Below are 12,909 nucleotides of genomic sequence, written 5' to 3' on the forward strand. Positions count from 1 at the left end.
AGATCAGCTCAGTGCTTTGTGACCACCTAGAGGGGTGGGATAGGGAGGGTGGGAGGGAGACGCAAGAAGGAGGAGATATGGGGATATATGTATATGTATAGCTGATTCACTTTGTTATAAAGCAGAAACTAACACTACATTGTAAAGCAACTATATTCCAATAAAGATGTTAAAAAAAAAAATAGCAAGCAGTGAGGTGAACAAAGTATTATTCCTTCTATTATCCTCGGGCGCTTTGCCCCCAGAAGAGGTTTTCTACCTTACGTCAAAGCTGTATATAATTTTTCTTACGCTTATAGAAAACCATTTTCTGTTAAAGATGTCAACATGATTTCTAATGAAGGTTTAAATAGGCTCACTTTACAAGTGGGCATTTATTCTAACACAGCAGAAGGTGAAAGCTGGCATACCTTTTTCTACCTCCTATCTTTACTCTTGAGCTCCAGCGGGTTTTCAAAATAACTGTAGATTTCCATGCCTAGTGATCCTTAGCCCTAGATTTGTGCTTGGATATCTGAGGTGGCTCAGAGAACAGGCCTGACAGAGTGCCCACTCAAAGAGCTGTGAATATCAGGAGATTTTGCTGCTTACACTTACACCACGTGGCAAGGTAAATCTGCTTCCTGCTTTTTTTTTTTTTCTTTTTTTTTTTTTTTGTGGTACACGGGTCTCTTACTGTTGTGGCCTCTCCCATTGTGGAGCACAGGCTCCGGACGCACAGGCTCAGCGGCCATGGCTCACGGGCCCAGCCGCTCCGCGGCATGTGGGATCTTCCCGGACCGGGGCACGAACCCGTGTTCTCTGCATCGGCAGGCGGATTCTCAACCACTGCGCCACCAGGGAAGCCCTGCTTCCTGCTTTTGATTGATCCCTGTGGACGTTGGTGTGTTTCAATAGGAAATTAATATTTTTGAACTTAGGCATTCACTCTTTCTCCCCTATACATATGCTAATTACATAAGATGTAGGTTTCTCTCTGTAATCATTTATATTCATATTCATGAACAATGTTGCCACCCTCTTACCATTTGGCTTCTATTGAATCTCATCTGCATTATTCTCAGAAATTGAATGAATTGTGAGCTAGCATGGAAAAGAATCAGTATTCTGAGTGTATTAACTAGGAAACATTGATCTATAACCAAAAGTTATTTTCTAAAATAATTGTAGGGAGGGTTTGAGGGTTTTGGGGTTTTTTTAAGTTTTTTTTTAATGTCAGGGTCTGCTTGCATTCAGAGCATTCACTGCATCTACAAAGAAGTGGGTCTTGGCTTTTACTCTGCTCCTGGCTTCAGCTTGCTCTCTGAAGGCAGCCAAGGGCAGAGAGGGCCCTTCACATTCTCAGCAGGGGACCTGGCAGAGGGGAAGATGCCAGAATCATGGAGTTCTCGGCATAAATAGTTCCGAGATCTGAATGCATTCTTTCCGAACAATTGAATGAATGGGTTTGTTCTCCCCTTCTTTCTGGTGAGCTAACCCTGCGTTGTTTTGGTCTGTTCAATAGCATTCTTCAGTGAAGATGTTTGGAGATAGAATGTAAATTTTTCCCTGTAAACCGCATATGGGAATGTGATATAGGGTCAGAGTTCACAACTGCTGGGAGTTCTCAGGGTTAGGGCCTGCTGTTGAAACATCTAGAGATGTTTACCAAAAGGAGGAGTGTTTCTGTTTGGCTCAGAATAAAAACATTATTTTATGTGTTTATATATCATTCACTAAAATTTGTTCTGATGTTTGGGATAACTCCATTAGGATTCTTTCCTGAACACTTTAGATTGCCTGTCTTTATTATTATTTTCGGTAAAGAGGTATAATAAAGCTCAAGCTTTTATCTGTATACTAACTTTTATAACTGAAAACGAGAATAGGTACAAAAATGAAAGGCATTTAGATCTTTCTGCATTTTAACTTTAGAAAAGGTTAGGTTCATGTGATGATTTTTTTTTCCCCAAATAATTTAAAAGGCTTCATTTAAACCTTGATGGTAACTTGAATTAAAGGTTTATTATGTTTCAGTGTGATTTGTAGGGTAGCACTGGCAACGCATCTTATATGCTTTTATTTTAAATGTTACTTACATCACGGAAGAATGATATCTTGATTATCATGTAGATTCTTGGGGGAGTTTCTTTTTTTTTTTTTTTGCATGATGTGAAAACTTATAAGCATCAATTAATTATTTCCATGCTCATCTATTTTGAAACATTCTGATTTTAACATCCTGATTTTTTGCCTTGATTATATTTTATTATAATAAAGGTGTTGACTAGAAAATTTAGAAAATATTTGCAGAGCATGGGGAAGATAATCATCGTCTGTGATATCCAAACAGAAAAACTACTATTAATATTTTAGTCTGTTTCCTTCCGATATTTTATCCATGCATGCAAGTGTATATTTATATAGAATTAGGATCAACCTTTATGTAGAGTTAGTATTCTGCTTGATATTATCTCACTTATGGATACTTTGAAACCACAAAAAAAAGAGGTTGCAGAAATGTTTCTTTTCAAATGGAAAATGTTCCTGCTATGTTTTTAAATAAGAAAGCAATATGTATTTTTAACTCATTTTTGGTGAAAACATTATACCATGCCTGATTTATGTCTTTCCAGATTCTTCCTTATTACGATGTATGCTCCATTCTTTATGCTCTTTTTGCTTATTTGTGGTTTCTGATTGTTCTGTGGTGGAGCATGTGTTAGTTACTTTTTGGACTTCATCAGTATAGGTTGAAATAACTCAACAAGAATCATCCCTATCCAAAAACCTTTGTGAGTAGCTTCTTCTCTGATTATTTTCTTTCTTTCTTTCTTTTTCTTGGTGGGGCGGTGCTGTGTTGGGTCTTTGTTGCGCACGCGGGCTTTCTCTAGTTGTGGTGAGCCGGAGCTGCTCTTCATTGTGGTGCGTGGGCTTCTTATTGCGGTGGCTTCTCTTGTTGCAGACCACGGGCCCTAGAGCGCGCGGGCTTCAGTAGTTGCGGCACATTGGCTCAGTAGGTGTGGCTTGCGGGCTCTAGAGTGCAGGTTCAGTAGTTGTGGCGCACGGGCTTAGTTGCTCTGCGGCATGTGGGATCTTCCCGGACCAGGGCTCGAAACCATGTCCCCTGCATTGGCAGGCGGATTCTTAACCACTGTGCCACCAGGAAGTCCCTCTCTGATTATTTTCTTAGAATAAATTCCTAGGAGTGGAATAATCGGGTCTAAGTGCTGAATATTTTGTGTGTGTTGTAGTCTAATTATGTTCTTCTTGGAAAGGAGTTTTAAATGTGTTTTTTGCAAAGTAAAGCACACTTATTCCGCCATTTTTGCCCTCACTTCTTTTCTTTACCATGCTTGTTGCATCATTATCTTTTACCCATCTTCCATAGCGTTCCTACCTCCTTATAAAGCACACACACTCTTCTCTCTTCCCGCCCCCCGCAACCAAAAGTTATTTTCTAAAATAATTGTAGGGAGGGTTTGAGGGTTTTGGGGTTTTTTTAAGTTTTTTTTTAATGTCAGGGTCTGCTTGCATTCAGAGCATTCACTGCATCTACAAAGAAGTGGGTCTTGGCTTTTACTCTGCTCCTGGCTTCAGCTTGCTCTCTGAAGGCAGCCAAGGGCAGAGAGGGCCCTTCACATTCTCAGCAGGGGACCTGGCAGAGGGGAAGATGCCAGAATCATGGAGTTCTCGGCATAAATAGTTCCGAGATCTGAATGCATTCTTTCCGAACAATTGAATGAATGGGTTTGTTCTCCCCTTCTTTCTGGTGAGCTAACCCTGCGTTGTTTTGGTCTGTTCAATAGCATTCTTCAGTGAAGATGTTTGGAGATAGAATGTAAATTTTTCCCTGTAAACCGCATATGGGAATGTGATATAGGGTCAGAGTTCACAACTGCTGGGAGTTCTCAGGGTTAGGGCCTGCTGTTGAAACATCTAGAGATGTTTACCAAAAGGAGGAGTGTTTCTGTTTGGCTCAGAATAAAAACATTATTTTATGTGTTTATATATCATTCACTAAAATTTGTTCTGATGTTTGGGATAACTCCATTAGGATTCTTTCCTGAACACTTTAGATTGCCTGTCTTTATTATTATTTTCGGTAAAGAGGTATAATAAAGCTCAAGCTTTTATCTGTATACTAACTTTTATAACTGAAAACGAGAATAGGTACAAAAATGAAAGGCATTTAGATCTTTCTGCATTTTAACTTTAGAAAAGGTTAGGTTCATGTGATGATTTTTTTTTCCCCAAATAATTTAAAAGGCTTCATTTAAACCTTGATGGTAACTTGAATTAAAGGTTTATTATGTTTCAGTGTGATTTGTAGGGTAGCACTGGCAACGCATCTTATATGCTTTTATTTTAAATGTTACTTACATCACGGAAGAATGATATCTTGATTATCATGTAGATTCTTGGGGGAGTTTCTTTTTTTTTTTTTTTGCATGATGTGAAAACTTATAAGCATCAATTAATTATTTCCATGCTCATCTATTTTGAAACATTCTGATTTTAACATCCTGATTTTTTGCCTTGATTATATTTTATTATAATAAAGGTGTTGACTAGAAAATTTAGAAAATATTTGCAGAGCATGGGGAAGATAATCATCGTCTGTGATATCCAAACAGAAAAACTACTATTAATATTTTAGTCTGTTTCCTTCCGATATTTTATCCATGCATGCAAGTGTATATTTATATAGAATTAGGATCAACCTTTATGTAGAGTTAGTATTCTGCTTGATATTATCTCACTTATGGATACTTTGAAACCACAAAAAAAAGAGGTTGCAGAAATGTTTCTTTTCAAATGGAAAATGTTCCTGCTATGTTTTTAAATAAGAAAGCAATATGTATTTTTAACTCATTTTTGGTGAAAACATTATACCATGCCTGATTTATGTCTTTCCAGATTCTTCCTTATTACGATGTATGCTCCATTCTTTATGCTCTTTTTGCTTATTTGTGGTTTCTGATTGTTCTGTGGTGGAGCATGTGTTAGTTACTTTTTGGACTTCATCAGTATAGGTTGAAATAACTCAACAAGAATCATCCCTATCCAAAAACCTTTGTGAGTAGCTTCTTCTCTGATTATTTTCTTTCTTTCTTTCTTTTTCTTGGTGGGGCGGTGCTGTGTTGGGTCTTTGTTGCGCACGCGGGCTTTCTCTAGTTGTGGTGAGCCGGAGCTGCTCTTCATTGTGGTGCGTGGGCTTCTTATTGCGGTGGCTTCTCTTGTTGCAGACCACGGGCCCTAGAGCGCGCGGGCTTCAGTAGTTGCGGCACATTGGCTCAGTAGGTGTGGCTTGCGGGCTCTAGAGTGCAGGTTCAGTAGTTGTGGCGCACGGGCTTAGTTGCTCTGCGGCATGTGGGATCTTCCCGGACCAGGGCTCGAAACCATGTCCCCTGCATTGGCAGGCGGATTCTTAACCACTGTGCCACCAGGAAGTCCCTCTCTGATTATTTTCTTAGAATAAATTCCTAGGAGTGGAATAATCGGGTCTAAGTGCTGAATATTTTGTGTGTGTTGTAGTCTAATTATGTTCTTCTTGGAAAGGAGTTTTAAATGTGTTTTTTGCAAAGTAAAGCACACTTATTCCGCCATTTTTGCCCTCACTTCTTTTCTTTACCATGCTTGTTGCATCATTATCTTTTACCCATCTTCCATAGCGTTCCTACCTCCTTATAAAGCACACACACTCTTCTCTCTTCCCGCCCCCCGCCCCTCCCCCCAGATCCACCTTTTCTGTACAGAATTATCCCAGGGCTGGCTAGTGGCTCCACACGTCTGTACTGTGCTCTGCACACGTCTGTACTGTGCTCTGCACACTGTCCTCTGCCCCACAGCTCACCTTGGCCATTCCAGAGAACCGTGAACTCTTTTCCCTCTGGCCCCATGCACTGTGCCAAACACACGTCTGTGCAGTTCCAAAGACATCACCTCCTCGTTTAGAACTTGCTAAAATCAAAACAGCAGATCCAATCCTGAGATGAAGATTTTGTGAGTTTTTCATTTCTGTGAATTTAGTAGCTTGAAAAAATTAGTGTAAAGAAGTTGTCCTTGAATTTTCAAGCACTCTGGTCCTTATTTTTTATTTTTATTATTTATTTTATTTTTGGCTGCGTTGGGTCTAAATTGCTGCGCGTGAGCGGGGGCTACTCTTCGTTGCGGTGCACGGGCTTCTCATTGCAGTGGCTTCTCTTGTTGCGGAGCACGGGCTCTAGGTGCGCGGGCTTCCGTAGTTGGGGCTCGTGGGCTCTAGAGCGCAGGCTCGGTAGTTGTGGCTCGCGGGCTCTAGAGCGCAGGCTCAGTAGTTGTGGCGCACGGGCCTAGTTGCTCCGCGGCATGTGGGGTCTTCCAGAACCAGGACCCAAACCCTTGCCCCCTGCGTTGGCAGGCGGATTCTTAACCACTGCGCCACCAGGGAAGCGCTCATCCGTATTTTTTAAGAGCTGTTTAGAATAAGTTTATTATTAGAAACATAGGGCCCCAAATTAGAAAGTTCACTAGAAATGGTTCAAGTATGTGTATTACAAAAATACCTAAATTGTCTTTATCACAGTGCCACCTTTTATGGCTAAAAATCCAACTGTGTGGCTAGAAGGAAAAATCTGGACAGCAGCAGCCATGTTGGCCAATATTACTTTCGCCTCAAATGCTAGGGCTGTGGACCAAAATTGTCTCATCTCCTGGTGCACTGAAGAGGAACAGAATTAGTTTATGATTAATATTCCAACCAGATGTCCGGGAATTTGGCTACAAAGTTACAAAGGAAGACAGAGGGAAGGCAGGCAGGCACATTTTTTTAATGTATGGTAACAATGGGTTTTCAATATTATGGATGTTCCGGAAAGAGAAAGGCATTAAATTCTCCTAATCTGTGTAACTGAGTATCTGTTACCTGTTAGGTACTGTGCTAGGAGCTTTGAGGAATAATGTCAAGTTGCCAGAGAACTTCCCTCCTTGCTGATCAGAGTGTCACAGTCAACTCAGGAGAAAAGCATGTGAACACGTAACTACAGCAAAGGCAATTTAAGAGAGGGGCTTTTTGGATGGGTCTAGAGACTGTCATACAGAGTGAAGTAAGTCAGAAAGAGAAAAACAAATGTCGTATATTAACGCATATATGTGGAACCTAGAAAAATGGTACAGATGAACCGCTTTGCAGGGCAGAAATAGAGACACAGATGTAGAGAACAAACGTATGGACACCAAGGGGGGAAAGCCGCGGGAGGGGGTGTGTGTATGATACATTGGGAGACTGGGATTGACATGTATACACTAATATGTATAAAATGGATAACTAATAAGAACCTGCTGTATAAAAAAATAAATAAAATTCAAAGAAAAATGAAAAGAGAGGGGCTTTTTGAGTGCTGTTAAGCAAGTGCCTTTACATTCAGTTCAGGCACAGGTTATTTCCAACTGTGGAGGTACAGGAAGATATTCTGGAAGGGAAGTAGCTTTTGAGCTGAGCCTTAGATGAGCTGAGAAGATCTTGATAGATAGAGATGGTTAAAATGTGCCGTACATAAAAGGAATGTAAAACTATGATAAAATTGTGCAAGCCATGTTTGGGAAAAGCAAGTAGACCTATCTGACTGGCGTGGAATGTTCAAATGGGAAAGGAGTGAGAGAAAACCCTGGAATGGTGGGTTAATTAAACCCATATGAAGCAGGACTCTGAGTGCGTCGAGAGGTTGGTATTCCTCAGAGTTGTTTCTCTTTAGACTCACTACATCAGCATTATGTTGAGGTGTTAAAATGCAGGCTCCTGGGCCACACTGCAGATCAGAATCAGAGGGCAGTCCTCTGAAATCTACATCTTAACAATTGTCCTAAGTGATTCCAGTGCATACTAGAATTGGCGAACGTTGGTTATTGAGACAGCAACCAGGAAGGGGGTCAGTGAATGCTGTGGACGGGGAGACTGGCCAGCAGGCAGGGAAATGAAGGTCTGGGTGGGAGAGTGGGCATTCAGAGGTGAGGGCACAGCAGGCGCTTGTGAATGAAGGCGGGGGTCTGTGACTGCTGGCCAGGGGTGGTGAGAGAGAAGAGCAGTCATTAGGACTCAGCTTCTGCAACCAGGGAGCCTAGGGGAGGGCGGGGGTCCATCAACAGAGATATGTATAATTAATGAATTTCTCTGAGCCCAACAGGGTCACTCCGAACCTCTAGTCCTCTGTAAAACTGTGTTTAACCCCTACAGAAATGGGGGCGTTAAACACAGTTCAACCCTGACAGAAATGCCCACATGGAAAATGTCTTGACTTTGCAAAAGGAGTCTCGCATCTGCTGAGGAACCAGTCCGAGTCCCTAGCACCACTGTTGGCCTGTCGGACACCATGATGTGAAGGTGACATTGCTGGGTCCCTTGCTCTCTGCCCAGGCTGCGACCTTGAGCCACTTGGTCTTGCCCACCGCCCTCCAGGCCCAGCAGCTTTCTGATGTTGTCCCACCAGCTGCTCTAGGATATGCTGTTGTTGCTTTGAGTTCTGCAGTCCCTGCCCCATCAGCATCCTTCCCTGCTGATCTCCGTGTCACCAGTAACTCTTCGGCTGCTTCACCAGGCAGAGCAGATCTGTGCCCGTGACTCTAATTCAAGGCCCACAGTGGATGATACAGAGGCTCTACCTTTGTCCTGGTGTCATAAAGTGCCGACATGGGCCACTGTGGCCTGGAGGTATAAGGCAGAATGGGTTGCTCCCTTTGGAGAGCCCTCTGCCACAAGGGTCTCCAGGCAGCATTCTTTAGCTCTGTGTTTTGCACATGGAGGCAAAATGACTCTTCCTTCCTCTCTGACTTCCTCAGGCTCAGACTCGGGTTCAGTGGGGCTACCAGGAGACACTCGGAGTGGCAGAACCTCGTCTCCCCACTGAGAAAAGTAGAGGCTTGTGTGGGGTATCGAGCTCATTGTGCCTGGCCCTGCTCCTCCCCTCAAACTGTGTGTTCCTTTAAAACTCACAGAAAGACGCCCTCAGTCCTCAGCAGGTGATGCTTCGGCGGGACAGTCGCATGCCCCCATCACCATATATGCCCAGTCCCCTGTGGAGGACACCACTAGACTCACCTCAGATCCCCACTTCATATGGGGAATTGAAAGGCAGATCCTGTTTGGAAGAGGAGAGACCGAATTATTTTCACTTAATTTTTTAGAGTAGGCAGTACATTTATATGATATAAAATTCAAAAAGGGGAATCCCCCAGTGGTCCAGTGGTTAGGACTCCATGCTTCCACTGTAGGGGGCCCGGGTTTGATCCCCGGTCAGGGAACTAAGATCCTACAAGCCGCGTGGCATGGCCAAAAAAAACATTCAAAAGGTACACGAGGGTATCCGGTGGAAAGCCTCCTTGTCAGCTGCATCCCCTGCCATTCAAGTGAACCTGTTTGTGTATCATGTAAAAATGTATCCATGTATTCTACCACCGTTGTAAAAATGGAAAATGGTAGCATACTGTACATACTGTTCAGTACCATGCGTTTTAAACTTCCACATCAGAGCCTCCTCATCCTTTTTACAGCTGCAGAGTATTCCATTGTATGAATATACCACGCTTAGATTTAACTGGCCCCTCTAGGTAGAGCTTGGCATTTTTCCAGGCTCCTGCTATTACAAACAATACTACAATGGACAGCTTGTAAATACTTCCTTACAGACACAGGCAGGTGTATTTCTATGGTCAAGACCTAGAGTGAGATTGTTGGTCAGAGGTTCTATGAATGTGTAATTTTTAAAAATATTGCCAGGTTCCTACCCATAAGGGTTGTGCCATTTTGCATTCATATGTTTAAGAGACAAGAGTCCCTTTTGCCCCCAACTACTGTTTCATCAACAGAATACTGTCAAACTTCTGGATTTTGTTAATGCTGATAGGTGAGGGGTACATTCTCAGTGGTTTGTGGGGCAGGGGAGGGAGGGCGGGGTCACGTTGGAACCTCTGGGTGTCCAGAGCACTGGTTCACACACAGCACGCACAGCACTGTTATTTAGAGAAAACAAAAGAGGCCACCAGCTTTTTTATTTTTGTTTAAAATGTCATTTTTTATTTTACTTTTTAAATGAACAAACAGCGAAATTGATTTTGCTTTGGGTGTACAGTTCTCTGGATTTTAACGCTGGGATAGATCTGAGTAACCACCACCACAACACAGAAAGGCTCCATCACCCCTAAAAATTCCCCATGTTCTCCCTTTGTAGTCACACCCTCCCCCTGCCCCTAGACCCTGGCAACCACTGATCTGTTCCCCATCCCTGTAGTTCTGTCTTTTAGAGAATGTCATATAAATAGAACCACACAGCATGTAACCCTTGGAGACTGGCTTTTTCCATTCAGCATAATTTCCTGGAGATTTCATCAAAGCTGTTGCCTGCATCAGTAGTTTGTTGTTTTTTATTGCTGAGAAGTATTCCATTGTATGAAAGTAGCACAGTTTGTTTACCCCTTGAATGACACTGGGTTTTTTTTTCCAGTGCTGGGTGATTATTAATAGAACTGCTGTAAACATTTGTGTACTGATTTTTGTGTGAATGTAAATTTTAATTTCTCTTCAGCATAGCTTAATTTCCACTTCTTATTATGAGTAAATTTAGGTATATTTTATATGTTTAAGAAGCATTCATATTTCTTTTCCTATAAAGTGCTCATTTCCTTTACTCATTTTTCATTTTGGTGACTTATCTTAGACAAGTTGGTTTAGGGGAGCTGACAGGACGTCTGAATGAAAATGTCTAGCTTTCAGTTTAAAGAGGCAGGACTAAAGTTTGAGAGAGATGCCTGGAGACATAGGTTTTTTTTTTTTTTTTTTTTTTTAACTTCGCTTTTTTAACTTTTTCATTGTTGCATAGTATTCCACTCAATGACTGTACAATAGCTTATTTGACCAATTTTTAAAAATTAATTTTTATTGGAGCATCTAAACATGGGCATTTCCACAGACTGTGTCTTCAGGCTCTGCATGTTTTTCTCTGTTGAAAAGTTTGTGTAGGTCCATGGCCTCATCTCTCCGTTCTCTACCAGCGTGACACTCAAATCTATGTCTCCAATGTTGTACAGCAGAAACTAACACAACATAGAAACTACACAAACTATTCAACAGAGAAAAACACGCAGAGCCTGAAGACAGAATCTGTGAAAATGCCTGTTTAGGATCTATTAGTATCTAAAGGAGGAAACTAAGAAAGAGACTTCTTAGAGGTCAGAGAAGAGCCAAGATGGTGCAGGGTAATATTAATAAAAGCTGAATACTAAAGGTCTGCTAAGTGAAGGGTGTCAGTCCACAGGGCCCAGTGTTCACAAGGAGAAAGAACATCTCTTTCCAAGAATTCCAAGCAAAACCCGCACAATTTTGTCTGATTGGACTGGTGTGGGTCACATGACCACCCCTGCACCAATCACGGTGACCAGGAGATACAGTGCACTGATTGGCCTACCTAGGTCATGTGGTCCAACTCCATAATTTTCCAGAACTTCATGGATCCCCAGGGGGAGGTATGAGGCTATTGGGTCAAAGACAGATGCTGAAGAAACAACCAGCAAATATCTAGTAAGTGGCCTTTGAGAATGGTGTATCATCTAAGTCTAGGTTGACAGCACTTGTGTTTCAAGGTGAAGTGGCGATGACAGGTATAGAAAATTCAGTTCAAGAGTTTGGCTCAAGTTTTGGTAACCACGAAACTTAAATGAAGGATTGCTCCTTTTTTTTTCCCCAAAAATAAAGTAACATCCGTGCATAATCATAGCACAGGAGAAGGTCATGGGGAGAAAGATCACGGAGACTGTGAAGCCTGAGGGATATTTAAAGAGAAGGATGATGGCGGAAGTAAGAACAGGTAAAGCCCAGGTGCCACGTGAAGGACATGCAGCGACACAAGGTTTCCCCCGACTCTTGCCACTCTCCTATCTGTTCTCCTCGCTGCAGTCAGAAACTCTTGTCATGTTGGTACCCAATGAGAGCAACGTCAGTGGCTTCACGTTGCTCCCTGGATGCAGGCTTTAGGACTCGGACTGGTCTCTAGGGCCCTGTGGGAAGTGTCTCCTACCTGTGTTTGCTCTTTACTCTCCAGCCCCAAGGGACCATCAAGAGCCACAGGCTTATCCCTTTCCCTCTTAGACAACAGTAATCCTCTGTCTCTCCACTAAGCTGTAAGCTCTGCCTAGGTGTGGTTGTGATTGTTTGGCTCAGACTGGATCCTCTAGCACTGTGTCTGGCATATAGCAGGCACTCACACGTGGGCACTGGAAGGAAGAATGGACGCCCTCTAATCTGTGAAATTTGCTGTAGCCTCAGTGTTTATTTCTAAGGTCTGATTCTCACCCATTGTTCACTCAAATCAGATGTCATTTTATTAGAAACTAAACAAGAGAAATAATGAATGAAGCTATTAGGAAAAAAAAACCTAAGCCTTTAGAATTCTATTTTATGTTTATATGAAAAAAAAAAAAAAGAGTGGAAGGCAACACGCCAAAATATAGACAGCGTTAACTGTAGGTGGTGGGAATAGGATCTTTTTTTTTTTTCTTCTTATACTTTTCAGTGCTTTCCAGTTTTTCCACAATGCATGTGTTTTACTTTTTGGTGTTTCCCAGATTTTCCAATACACTGAGGAAAGTGTTTCAATTTTCCAATGGTAAACTTTCAAAATAATCCATGTGAAACTTTGTAACAAAACCACAGCAAGCTCCTCATTCTCTGACTTAGATGTATTCATCTGTTGGTTACATTAAGAATTCACCTTATTTGTATGGAAATATGTTAATATAAATGTTTCAGACATTACATGAAATTTCTAAAAATCTTATATGTTCTGGTATAATGTTATAAGTCATAATTCTAGTTATTACTTTAAAATGTATATCTCAGAAATAACTAAATTTCCTTGTCACTTGCTTTATCATGAACTTTCATCAAATCTTTAACCATGG

The 12,909-nt window shown here is 41.7% G+C and overlaps 1 protein-coding gene across 3 annotated transcripts in view; it reads left to right on the forward strand.

Annotated features, from left to right (window-relative positions):
• The window catches only part of SGPP2 (sphingosine-1-phosphate phosphatase 2), a 128,306-nt gene that overhangs the window by 112,241 nt on the left and 3,156 nt on the right, over positions 1-12,909 (forward strand). The gene's annotated exons all lie outside the window — the stretch shown is intronic.

Source organism: Physeter macrocephalus, chromosome 2 (genome assembly GCF_002837175.3).
Source record: "Physeter macrocephalus isolate SW-GA chromosome 2, ASM283717v5, whole genome shotgun sequence".
NCBI lineage: Eukaryota > Metazoa > Chordata > Mammalia > Artiodactyla > Physeteridae > Physeter > Physeter macrocephalus.